The sequence below is a fragment of the Fukomys damarensis genome, unplaced genomic scaffold, assembly GCF_012274545.1.
Source record: "Fukomys damarensis isolate Sample0158 unplaced genomic scaffold, DMR_v1.0_HiC HiC_scaffold_39, whole genome shotgun sequence".
In the NCBI taxonomy this organism is placed as follows: domain Eukaryota; kingdom Metazoa; phylum Chordata; class Mammalia; order Rodentia; family Bathyergidae; genus Fukomys; species Fukomys damarensis.
The window spans coordinates 84,094,080-84,106,812 of NW_022900951.1; the positions used below are offsets into that span (position 1 = coordinate 84,094,080).

Genomic DNA, 12,733 nt, shown 5'->3' on the forward strand with positions numbered 1-12,733 from the left:
TTGGTACCGAATTGAACTCAGGAACTTGTGCTTGCAAGGCAGGCGGCAAAACCACTGAACTAAATCCCTGGCCCACAGTGAATGTTTAAATGAATGATGCTAAACGTTTTTAAAACAAAATCTCAGCCTGAGTGACTCAGTTTGAGTGAAAAGTCCAATCATTTAATATGTAAGAATATTCAGGATTACACTAAGTGTACAGATCAAAAAGTTAATTAATTTTCTTTCAAATTCTGTTATTAGAATCTAGTTAAAATAACAAACTGCCTTTCCTTTCTATGAAATTCTGTGACATTCAAAATAAATTGATGTAAACGTTTAAGTTTTGCATCTCTAAACTATGCAATCCACATTAAAGTAGCTTATAGTTCTCTAAAATCACTTATTAAAAAATTGACAATATTACTGTCTTGAAACATCTACCTGTTGTATTTCAAACTCTTATTGTTTGTTTATTTATTTATTTATTTATTTGAGGCAGGGTCTTGCTATGTAGTTCATACTGCCCTGAAACTCACCGTGTAGCCCAGGCTGGTCTTGAACTCACAGTGATCCTCCCGCCTCAGCCTCCTGAGTGCTGGGATTATAGGTGTGCGCCACCACCCCTGACTATTTCAAACTGTTCTTCACAATACCATATTGGTGTTTTATTTTTTTGTTTTTTCTGGTCCCGGGAGTTGAATTCAGGACCTTGTGCTTGCCCAGCAGGTGTGGCACCACTGAACTAAATCCCCAGCCCCTCATATTCTTAATTTTTAATAGACTTATCAATTGGCACTATTTTCTCATGAACGAAGACATTTTCACATTGAACAAAGTAGTTGAGAGATAACAGATTCAGTTTTAAAAGCATAGAAATGTAAAGAATCAAAGAGTCATTGTTATAAAAGCTTGATATAAGACCTTTGAAGGTCATCAAAACTCAAACCACTTACATAAAATAGCATTAAATAATTCATATAATTTTCATTCTCTACGCTAGTGTTAAAAAGGGAAAAAAATTCCACTATTTTCAAGCAGAATGGTTGTTCTTTCCCAGAAGCTGGATGGGGACAAAAGAAATTCAGAGTTTGGCTACATCTCCCAATGGAAAAGTTATAGTATCCCTGGGGACAGCAGGCTTAAGAGAGATCTGAAAAGTTCTTTTGACCAGACTTAAATTTAAAGCTGTCATGCTATTTAAAGTAATGTAATATATCTATAGGGAATGTCTACAAGAAAAGTCATTTTTATCTTGGTGTTTGTTTTAGAGATGAGGTCTTGCTGGTCATTCAGGCTGGCTTTGAACTCACTATGCAACCCAGGTTGGCTGCAAACTTGTGGTGATCCTCTTGCCTCTGTCTCCCAAGTGCCGGGATTACAGATGTGCACGGCCATGCCTGGCTGTTCTTGGTCTACTCTTACCTGCAAAACTATTTTTTAAAATCTTTTTTTTCAATAATAGTAGATTAAAGTAAATTTCTACAGCTCAATGAACAAAATATCCATTTAAAAACTTTCTAGCTGTATACAGGGTATGCTTGATACTTCAAAGTTTTCCAAATGGAGGTATTAGATAATAGTGATTACTTAAAATTAGTAAACAAGTATTTAATCCAATTAGATTATATTTTAAAACTTTAATGCAATTAACACATACAAATGTAAAGTGATATTAAGAATTTTTATCTCATTTATAGAAAAGAAATGCAATTAAGAGATTAAGGGGTAAAACTCCATTTTTATAAAAATCACCAGCTACTATGGAACACAAGGACAACTGGATTGTTTTTGGGTGTTGCAAAGTACTAAAAGATCTTAGGATAAATGTGGAGAAATAGTTTTTCTACACTAATGAATTTTATTCTCTGACAAACCAGACCCAGAATATTATTTTATCAAATTTTACATAATTTAACAAATAATAGCAATCCTAGGCTCAATAATCTTTCGTATAAATATTAAAATCTCAGATTGTGAAAATGTTTTCAAATCATACTTCTGTCTTTTCAAAGCTCTGTAGGTAATTATAATTTTCAAATTTTGAATATTCCATGTAATGTGATATGTTTTTACAGAAAGAATAAGATAAAAATTTTTCATGAGAGTAAATATATGTAATTTGCAAAAATTAGTATCTGACATTTGTGTGCTCTTACAAACAGTGCATAGGACATTTCTGCAGCAATCAAAAAGGTAGATTCTTTTAAAACTTAGATTTCAAGTTTCCTTCAATATTTTTTCTAATTCAAATTCCTGGAAATACTTTCAAGTTTTGAATTCTAAATGTGATGTGCTTTGTTACATATACAGTACATGCTTTATCCTTAAGCATGTATATTTTTCAAACCTTTGAACAACATGATTGGATTCAGAATGACAGTTTCTTCAGAAAATCTGTAGACATCCTCTGTGGAAGACTGATGTTGAGAATCCTAGTGCAGCACGATGAAAAACCAGTAAACGATAGTACATGACTATGCTTTCGTGGGGTTTCCTGCAGGCTTGGGATTATAACCATGTAGGAAAGAAAGTAGCTGTTATTACAAGGATGCATCCAAGGAAAAAGACACTGGTTGGCACAAAATCCTGTAGCCAAAAAATAGGATAGCAGTGTTGATAATATTATGGATAAATACGTTGCAAATCCTTTTACAGTATTATCCGCATACTTCATCACAGCAGCTATAACAAGGCCTTCAAGTGCCTGCAGAACAACAACTATCCAGGTCAGTTAGTTATATCTCTGAAAAAAATCCCTTCTTTGATACCAGTTCTCCATCATAAACATACACACCCATCAATCCAAATATACTCCCAAAGAAGCCAAGCTGAAAGTTTCTTATCCATACTGATTGAAAATAACTCCAGCAAAGCCACTTGAAAAATAGGTGGGCTGAGCTGCCATGAGGCCCACAAATTGAGAGTTAGCTGAGACTTCGTTAGAATCAAGCTCTTGTGAATCTGAGGGCCACTGTACACAAGCAACTCCTGTCATCAAAATTACTAGGGAGAGACACTGGTGCACACCTAACTTTTTACTAAGCATTGACACAGAAAATAATGCCGTTGTAAGAATTTGCAACTGATAAGTGACCTGATAGGTAGCGTCATCTAGATTTGACAGTGCCACATAGAGTAAATTATTCTGAAGAATAATTAAGTGTTTCCATAGGCTTATTAAGAATTTTGTCATGTAATACTCGATTCAGTGCTCTTAGACTACATTTACTGTCTTTAGACTAATAAAAGGCAGGCCATTATCTTCAAAACTTCAGCAACAGCCACTGCTGTAGAAAATAGGTACCGAGGTCCCTCCTCCTTTAAAGCCCTAGAATAACGCATTGTTAGAACCAAATGGTAGTGGAAAAGACCAAAATTGCCAAAGAAAAGTATTTTAGGTTGGCAGACATTGTTTTATCTTCATTTGTTTCCGCGCGACTCTGCTGGTTGCCTGGGGGCGGGGTCGTGGTGGAGGCAGCTCAGCAAGGCTGGGCCCCCCAGGCTGCCTAGCCCTCCGCCCCCCCAGCCCTAGAATAACGCATTGTTAGAACCAAATGGTAGTGGAAAAGACCAAAATTGCCAAAGAAAAGTATTTTAGGTTGGCAGACATTGTTTTATCTTCATTTGTTTCCGCGCGACTCTGCTGGTTGCCTGGGGGCGGGGTCGTGGTGGAGGCAGCTCAGCAAGGCTGGGCCCCCCAGGCTGCCTAGCCCTCCGCCCCCCCCCTTGAGAAACTCCCACCAGCAGTGGAGCAGGGTTCCTCTTTCCCCGTAGCCTCGCTGACATTTGTCATTGGTTGATTTCTTGATAGCAGCCATTCTTTCTAGGGTGAGGTGGAATCTCGGCGTTGTTTTCATTTGCATCTCTCGAATGACGAGTGATGTTGAACATTTTTTCATGTGTTTATTTGCTGCTTTTACTTCTTTGTTTGAGAAATATCTGTTCATATCAGGTGCCCATTTTTGAATTGATCTTTATATTTGGGGGTGGTCTGATTGTTTAAAGTTCTTTATATATTCTAGATAGTAGTCTTTTGTATGAGGAACAGCTGCTATTATTTTTTCCCACTTTGTAGGTTGTCTCTTAGATCTGTTGGTTTCTCTTGCAGTGCAGAAGCTTTTAAATAAGATGAGATCCCAGCTGTTGATTCTTTGTGCTAATCCCTGTGCTATTAAGGTTTTGTTCATAAAGTCTTTTTCTATGCCAATGTCTTTGAGAGTTCTACCTAACTTACCTTCCAGCAAGTTTAGTTTCTGTTTTAATATTTAGATCTTTAATCCACTTATATCTTCCCAAAAGAATTAAAAGACTCATACCACAGTGATATATGCACACACGTTTATAGTGGCACAGTTTGTAATAGCTAAAACTTGGAAACAGCCTAATTGCCCATCAACTGGAGACTGGATAAAGATGTGTGTTTTTTTAAAAAATAAAATGGAGTCCTACTCATCCATAAAGAATGAGAAACTAGGACATTTATAGCTAAATGGATGCACACTGAGGCTATACTCTTAACTGAAATAAGTAGGACACACATGTGTAAATGCCAAATAGTCTCTCTGGTGTGAAAAACTAAAAGTGTAAACAAGGATCAAAAGGTATAATAGATAATGTGAAATAGGAAGAAAAGGTCTAAAGGAGTAGGGAAAGTGGGAAGGGTAGGGGAAAGGAAAGAAGGGAAAAGAAAAAAATATGAGAAAAGGAAAAAATGGAAACAAAGTCTTTGTAAATATGGAAGGGTGGAGTGGGTGAAGGGAGGGAAAAAATAAGAACCAAGATACATCATATAAAGGTATAAGATTCCAATGATAAGTATAACTTTATTGTATACCTAAAATGAAAAAAGAAACTTATGTTCCTCTTCTCAGAAATTTTTCAATAACATTCTTAAGTGCAGTTATCAAAATGTTAAAATATAGGAGAGTGTGGTATAGTTATATAAGTGCGTGTTATTAATGTAAAAATACCAAAATCTAGGTGCAGTTTAGAGTTACCATAATCATGGTAACTTCAAAATAATGAGTATAATTATATTTAAAGATACCCGTAATAATAATAATGCGACATAAAACAGTGATTTCTAACAAAGTCACAGGTACTTTTTATACTGCTGTGATCTCTTCTCTGCATTTATAATTGAAGGCAATACAAATTTCAACTGGAGGTTGATGAAAATAAAGATGTAATATTTTTCTATCTTAGTTATTTATTGTCTTAATTTTTAAATCTTTTTTTTTCTTGGTACCAGGGATTGAACTCAGGTCCTTGCGTTTGCAAGGCAGGCCACCGAACCGCTGAGCTAAATCCCCAGCCCCTATTGTCTTAATTTTTAAAAATCTGTGTTGTAGAAGGAGCCTGTTATGTTGATACATATAATTCACACATGTAAACCTTTGTGAAACGACGAGCGCCGTGCTGAGGGCTTTACAATATCTGTGCCTTTGTGACTGTGAATATTTTCTTTCTTTCAAAATTTTCCTCCATTAAGTTTATTGGTACATTTAAAGCAAACAGTACAGTTACATTCATCATTGGGATCTTGTATCTTTACCTGATGTATCTTTCTTCTTACTTTTTCCCCATACCCCTGCCCTTCCTTCACCTCCTTCTGTGAATATTTTTCTATATGGAATTTTAACTGTGGATATTGTGTATGTGGGAATGGTGTTTGAATACGATTGCTTATGAGTGACAGGAAATTGTGTGGAAGGGTGTGTAAATATGCACATGTATCAGGTTTTTTCATTTGTATTAAAGGCCACTTTTTCTACTCTTTCCATTTTATTTTAGAAATAAAGCAGCAGCAGCAGCAGCATAAGGTCCTTGTCTTCTTTACCTTTTTCTGCTGGAAGTGGTAGCACATGCCTTGTAATCTCAGCACCGGGGAGGCAGGGGCAGGAGGATTTGAAGTTTGAGGACAAGTTAGTAGGACTTTGTTTCAAAATTTCACATATAGTATATACAACTGAGGATGTAGCTTAGTGATAAGGGTGCCCCTGGGTTCAATTCCCTTTGCTGCCAAGCACATAAAAAAGAAAATACAAAAGCCTTGACTTTTTCTAGATGTTTTTCTCTTCCTCTTTCCTCTCTTCTCAGGGCAAAGTAGACTTCAGAGAATTCACAACCTCTCAAAGAGGTCAGCCCTATCCCCAGCAAGCTTAGATCTTCAAACATTTATTTTGCTGTAGCTGGAGGTTCCTTCCTTCTGTCACAACTAAAATTTTCTCTCCTCAGAATTTGCACATTATTATGTTGCTTAAATTAAGAGCAAATTAAAAGTTCCTCCTATATAAGGATAGTGACTAAAGTATTCACAGCACTTACTTCAAGGAGGAGGGTGGGGTTAGGTGTCAGAGGAAGAAAGCTTGAAAGAGGGGACTTTCTAGCTTTCTCATTTGTCAAAGAATTAGCATTCTTTACATGTGTAATTTTTGTGAGATTCTCATTATGTATGTAGCTCAGGCTGGCCTTGAACCTGTGATCCTCCTGCCTCAGTCTCCCAGTTGCAGGAATTACAGGCATGTGTCACCTCACACCTGTGGACTAGGAACATCTAGGCCCCTGTGGGCTCAAAGCTTGTACTCCCATGGTATCTTTCTAAGAACAGGAATCAGCAGGTGTTTTCTTTTCTTGTTCTCCTTTTATTTTTTCCCCCAGCCTTTTTTTGTCATAATTGAAAAAAATTCCATATGTCTTACTAAGTGATGATTTACATATACCTTGTGAAATGATTACCACAGTCTGGTGAATTAACATATCCCTAGACTCTCTCTTTGTATAACTGTTTTAAGGAGGCCATGTATTTTTGCATCTTAATATACATGGTAAGGATTATGAAAGAGGGAAACATAGGGTGCTGGTAGAAGCAATGTAGACTGATCATACCAAACCGAAATTGTAAGGGTCAAGAAAAGGCATTCTAGAAGTGATGATACCTTGAACATACCTTGAAGGATGAATTGGGAAGGCCAAAACATTTATCTGAGGGCCGGGGATTTAGCTCAGTGATTGTACTGCCTGTCTTGCAAGTGCAAGGACCAGAGTTTGATCCTGAAAACAAACAAACAAACAAACAAAAACCCAAATATTTATCTGAGCCCATTTTCTAGTACCTAGTAGGCATTTACCTAATGAGATGGTGAGTATGTAACAGTGCCTAACACAAAGTAAATGTTCAATAGGTGGTAGAAGTCATTATTACCTGACATTTTCAAATGAACTTCAGTGATAACTTCTGTTCAATGAGATAATGCACGACATGTAAAGTACTTAATTTAGTGCTTGGCATATGATCATGCTACAGAAAACGGCAGTTGATAGCATTACTGTTCCTGGTAGTATTTTTAGATTCTATTGGACTGAGATGGAATCTTTTATCACCAATCTTCTTGGTTGTCTGGCTCTGCAGTTTGTCATGCTACATTATTTCATACATATAAGCATGTTTGGAGATTTTCCTGATAACAACCCCTAGCTCTAACCACCACTATCTCCATTACTAACTACACAATACACTCAAGTTCTACTCTCCAACAGTGTGTAAAAAATGGAGAAGCCAATGATGGAAGAAGTGGAGCAAAAACTGTGGTTGCTTTCAAAAATACTTTCTGTATAATAAAGTCATGACTTTAGTTTTCTCATCAGTGCAACCTCTGTATTGCAAAGCTGAAGACAGTTGGTAGAAGAGAATAAAAGATTTCCCGATTTTTCTTGGGCACTTTAACTGTTCTGATCAGAGGACAAAATAGTATGTAGGCTGGAAATAGGCACCTCAATCTAATCCCATCACCCATAACAGCTGGCAGAAATTCCTTTCCCACTAGCAACTAGTGGTCACTGTTTCTCTAGTTTTTTTGAGCCAGTGCAATTTTTAGTGTTTTTGAAGAGCATTTTGAATGCAATGACTTAATGAGAAAACACAGAAGTCTTTTGCTTTTGCATGGTCCTTTGTTACTAGTTTTTGATCTTTTCTTATCCTTGGGATCTTGTTTTCACCAGTTATTTTATCCAATGTAGAAGTCTGTCTTCCTTTTTGTGTGGAAAAACTATGTTGCTCTTTCCTTGATGCCCTGATATCTCTTGAAACAAAAGGAGCTTAAGGGCAGAGGAAGTTGGCCGAACCTGGGGGTTGGGTATCAAGGTGTAGGGTTGAATAAGATGTGGTCATTGCCTATTATCTCCCCCTCTGAGGAGAGAGTAGGGCAGGAGAAGGTCAGTTAGCTTGGTGTTACTTTATAAGGTCTCAATGTTGCTTGTAGGTCCTAAGCTACTGACTGGGGGATCCCTGACCTAATAGAGTGTTTCATGTTTTCATGGTAGCTTTTAAAATAACCTTCCCAAAAGAAAAAAATATGAGAAAATGAAACAATGGAAATAAAGTGTTTGTAAATGGGAAGGGGAGGAGGGGGTGAAGGGAGGGCAGGGACAAGGGGAAAAATGAGAACCAAGACCTGTCATGTAAAGGTGCAAGAGCCCAGTAATGAATGTAACTATACTGTATACCTAGAATGTACCAATTAGTTCAATAAAAAGAAAAAAAATAACCTTCCCAAAGTTCATCACCTTTCCTTTGTTAGCTTTGTAAATCTTGATAGTATGTACTTACATTGATCTATTTTCCCTACTCTCCACTTGTAATGTTTCTCATTTGCCTTTCAGCTACCCCTGGAATTCTGGCCTTGGTTTGTCTGGCTCTTTGTGACCACTCAATATGTTGACATACAAGTAGCCTCCACCTTACAGGCAGGCTGAGTTCTCAAAGTTCATTCTAAAGTCAGTTATTCAGAAGGTGACACACGTTTTTCTATAAGAGAAAAAATAATTATAAATGGAATTACATTTCCAGGCCAGCTAACAGAAGATTTTCTTAGCTTTAATGTACTAGAAGTATAGGTCATTTGGAATGAAAAAATAGGAAATCTTGGTAATTGAGCAAAAATCGGAAGACAATCCAATGGAATAAGAAATACTTTATCTTTTTTTGATTTTGTCTCATTGAGTTTATTGGCACTTTTTAATTATACAGTACAGTTACATTCATCATTGGGATCTTGTACCTTTACATGACAGGTCTTGGTTCTCATTTTTTCCCTATTCCCCTGAGAAATACTTTATCTTGACTTCTGGCACTGTAATCAAGGAGGTAGAACTGGGTAAGGTAGGAGAACTTCCTGAAAGCTTTTTTGATAGGCTGCAGAGGGTCCTAACATAGTTTTGTAATATTTATAATTACATTTCAAGACTGATGGTTTTTAATAATAATGACTACTCTGTATTGCGCACATACTGTGTGTCAGGTGCCATGTTAGGCAGTTTGCATAACCTTCCCTCATTTTATCGTTACAATAGCATTATGAAGTAAGTCCTTTATTTAATGTCCTTTATTTTACAGGTGAGAAGACTGAGGCTCAGAAAGGTCAAAGAGCTTGACAAAAGCTGTGCAGGTGGCACATAGTATATCACTCCTAGTCAAGTTTCTCTTTATTGAATCTTGTGCTTTATAATATATACTTGGCCACACTTTTGTTTAAATGAGTATTTCAGGACTCCCACTCCTAGGGCTGTTAGCCTTGATTACAGTTATTTGCTAGCTCACTAGGAAACAAAGATCACAGAAAAAGAGGTGGAAGAAGGAAAAGAAAGAAGGAGGAAGGCAGAGAGAGTTTTGCTAGACAAAAGTTTAACTAAAAACCACATACAACAGGGCTTTTCAAACTGTTCTGTGCATGCAGATCACTCAAAAATTGTTAAAAGACAATATGATCCAGCAAGTCTCCTGAGGGGCCTGAGGTCCTGAATTTCTAACAGTCTCTCAAGTGATATTGCCTAAGGACAACACTTTGACTAGCAAGGCCATATAGTACAAATAAGTACTGTATCCATTAAAACCGAGTTCATAATTTAATTTAAATCAGTTTCTGCCCTAAACAGTCACTTATTCTCTATTTTCTTGCGGGATGCTCCAGGCCACTGTCTCTTCTTTGTGTTTGCCATTCTGTTTCAGATTATGTTTAACTGCTCATTTAAATACAGGTGGTAAACATATACAAGGATCTTTTTCCATTCTGAGCTCTAAGCAGTCTTAATGAGGCACTACTTTCTCTTTTCACATACTAGATTTTTGGTCCCCCCCTTTCTCTCTTTCTCTCTCTCTCCCTCCCTCCTTGCTTCCCAGGAAGAGGTTTACAAAGGTAAGGCATGTAACAGCACTATACCAGCTCTTTCTAATTTCCTTTCTCAGAGCTACTGCCTTCATTGAAAATAGGAAACACCTTGGCTTTTTAGAGTCCAAACCCTAACCCTTCCACATATTTGAAACAGTACCAAGCACTAGTTTCAGGCAGTCATTGAAAAGGTTCTTTTCAAAGTCCTCTCACTAATTTCAGAGGCCCAGTAAAATTTGTTTCTTGGAAAGTTGTTTGCTTTTTTTTGCCACCTTCTCTCTTTCCTCCCCTCAGGATTTTGTGATCATTTTGAGTCATTCCTCAAGTTTTTATTCTATTTTTAGCCAATCACTAATTTTTCCCCAATAGCAGAGTAGTGGGGAGGACTTTTACTCCAGCCAAGCTCTACTCTTTAAGTAGGAAATATTGTCACAATGTTTACAAATCCACCTGATGGTCTATGGCCCCTTGCAACTGGATTGTTTTTTCAACTTCTCTTTAAACTTTGGGGAGGTTAAACTTGGGAGGGTTAGACTTTATAACAACCTTAGCAAGTAGGTGTCTATCCACCACTTACTTGAATAGACTGAATAAGTTCTCATTTCATCACTGGTTGAGTTAAAAACTACTGAAAAAGAATCACAGTTTTCTCCTTGTACTTTTTACTAATCTTACTTTTACCATACCAAACAGAAATAGTCCTTAAATGTTTCATGATAGCTACCATGCCCTCCTTTAGTCATTTCTTTGCTAGACTAAATGTACTCCATTCCTAATTAGTATTTGGCAATTTATTTTCTCTCTCTTCTTCTCTTCCTACTTCTTCCTCTCTCTGTCTCTGTCTCTACTGGGCATGGAACCCAAGACCTCATTCATGGTAGACAAATGCTTACCATTCAGCTATTCCTAAAACCACTTGGAGATTTTTCTTTTCTTTTTTTCTCTTTAGTACCAGGGATCGAACCCTAGACCTTGTGCTTGCAAGGCAGGCTGCAACACCACTGAGCTAGGTCCCTGAAATCCCCGGCCTTCTTTAAGATTTCTTGACTCTTCTCTCAATGCACTATGGCTCATGTATATTCACTTTAAGGCCATTGGAAATGGACATACTGCTCTCCATGTGGTTTGATCAGTGCTGAGTACACTGGGACTGTCACTTACTGTGGCCTTCTGATGCAATTTTACAGTGTTGCTAGTTTAAAAAAGAGTAAGTCATTTTTTCATATTTATTGCGCACCTATTTCTAGTCAAGTATTTAACATCTACCAAGCACCCAACCTTAGAGTTTCAATGGTAGAGGTTCTCTGCTCTTTCTTACACTGTTGGGCCATGACATGTTTATGGCCACTCTCTTCTAATCCTTTCTGCTGTCATCTACAACCGTTCAGGTTTTTTATTTGTCAAGGACCACAGTACCTTATGTACTCTGCCCTAACTCTGGTCACCATCCTGAGTGATTTTAATTTCCTTGAGGGCGATCCATCAATAAGCTTTCATCTTTTTATTTAAGATAGGGTCTCACTTGTGTAGTTCAGATTGGCCTTGAATTCACTATGTAGCCTAGGCTAGTCTTGAACTTGCAGCAATCCTCCTGCCACAGCCTCCCCAGTATTGGCATTATAGGCATGTGCCACCATGCCTGGCAAGCTTTATCTTTTCAGTCAGTTTTTAACCTCCATTTCATTCAACCTATTTTCATGATCCACTTTATTTTCAACAGATGATCTCACCTCTTATTCTGTTATAGTTAGATCTAAAATGTCTTCCAAAATTCTCATGCATGTGGAAGTTGGTTGGATCAATCCATTGATTGGATTGATGAGTTCATAGCTAAAAATGTGTTGTCAGGTGGGGCCTGGTTGCAAGAGATGGGTCACCGAGGGGTATAACCTAGAAAGGTGCATCTCCCTCTGTGGCCCCTCCCTTCACCCTTTGCTTCCTGACCACCATGGATCAAGCACCTTTTTCTCTGCCACACCCCTCTGTCATCATCTTTCTGCCTCAGAGCCAGGTAACAAGACACCGAAACTGTGAGGCAAAATAAACCTCTCTTCCTTTAATTTGCAGATGTTGGGCACCCCTAACAGGAAAATAGCTAAGATTTATTTCATTATGAAGACCCAAGCCATCAAATGATAATGCTAATTTTTCTGCTGTCATCCTATCCTAGCACATAGATGTGTCCTTATGTGCCTTAACTTCTTTTTTTTCTTGAAGGAATAGATACAGTTCTCCATTTCAGAGTTATCCCATTTACCTGTGTTTTGAAGCTCATTATCTCCCATCTCCTTGGACCTTTCTTTATTAGTTATCCTCTTTCTCATCCATTATTTCAACCACTGTCTTTCTCTGGCTACTTTCCATCAGTGTTTAGATATGCTTAACTTTTACTTTTTAAAAAATGAAACAAGCCAGACATTGTGACACACTCCTGTTATCCCAGCATCAAGGGAAGCTGAGGGAAGAGAATCACAAATTCAAGTCCTAACTGAGCAACCTAGTAAGACCCTGTCTCAAAATAAAAAATAATAGGGTCACAGATGTAGCTCAGTGGTAGAGTCCCTGTTTTTTTTTTTTTTTTTTTT

General features: G+C 37.5%; 1 long non-coding RNA gene and 1 pseudogene across 1 annotated transcript in view; one reads left to right on the forward strand and one right to left on the reverse strand.

Moving 5' to 3' along the window:
• LOC109117662 overlaps positions 1-12,733 on the forward strand; it is a 34,182-nt gene that overhangs the window by 6,309 nt on the left and 15,140 nt on the right. The window lies entirely within an intron of this gene.
• Positions 2,523-3,592, reverse strand: LOC104853726 (annotated as a pseudogene).